The sequence below is a fragment of the Orycteropus afer genome, unplaced genomic scaffold (assembly GCF_000298275.1).
Source record: "Orycteropus afer afer isolate SDZICR_OR568_19922 unplaced genomic scaffold, OryAfe1.0 scaffold00692, whole genome shotgun sequence".
Lineage (NCBI taxonomy): Eukaryota > Metazoa > Chordata > Mammalia > Tubulidentata > Orycteropodidae > Orycteropus > Orycteropus afer.
Window position 1 is genome coordinate 824383 of NW_006922279.1, and position 449 is coordinate 824831.

The 449-nt window shown below is 35.0% G+C and overlaps 1 protein-coding gene across 1 annotated transcript in view; it reads left to right on the plus strand.

Moving 5' to 3' along the window:
* DGAT2L6 (diacylglycerol O-acyltransferase 2 like 6) overlaps positions 1-449 on the plus strand; it is a 47017-nt gene that overhangs the window by 30950 nt on the left and 15618 nt on the right. The window lies entirely within an intron of this gene.

Genomic DNA, 449 nt, shown 5'->3' on the forward strand with positions numbered 1-449 from the left:
TGGTATATATAAAACCCTGAAAGAGAAAAATTTTCAACCAAGAATTATATACCCGGGAAAATTGTTCCTCAAATATGATGGTGAAATTAGGAGATTTCCAGAGAAGCAGAAACTAAGGGAATTTGTTAAAACCAGACCAACCTCACAAGAGATACTAAAGAGAGTCCTTTGAACAGAGAACCATAAATAGCGATTAAAAACCATCCATTAATACACAAGATGACATAACCCACAAAACTCAGCTATGGACATATCCAAAGTAAAATGGGCTTACAAGATTGTAAACAGGAAACCAGAGACATGAATTGGCAAGTGAGAACAACTACAAACAAAAAAGAGGGAAAAGACTATATAGTCACAGAACTTCTAAATGGTAAGGAAGTTAAGAGAGTTGCAAGATAGAATGGACTGTTGTAACAAGTTCTGTACATCACACCATACACAAAAAC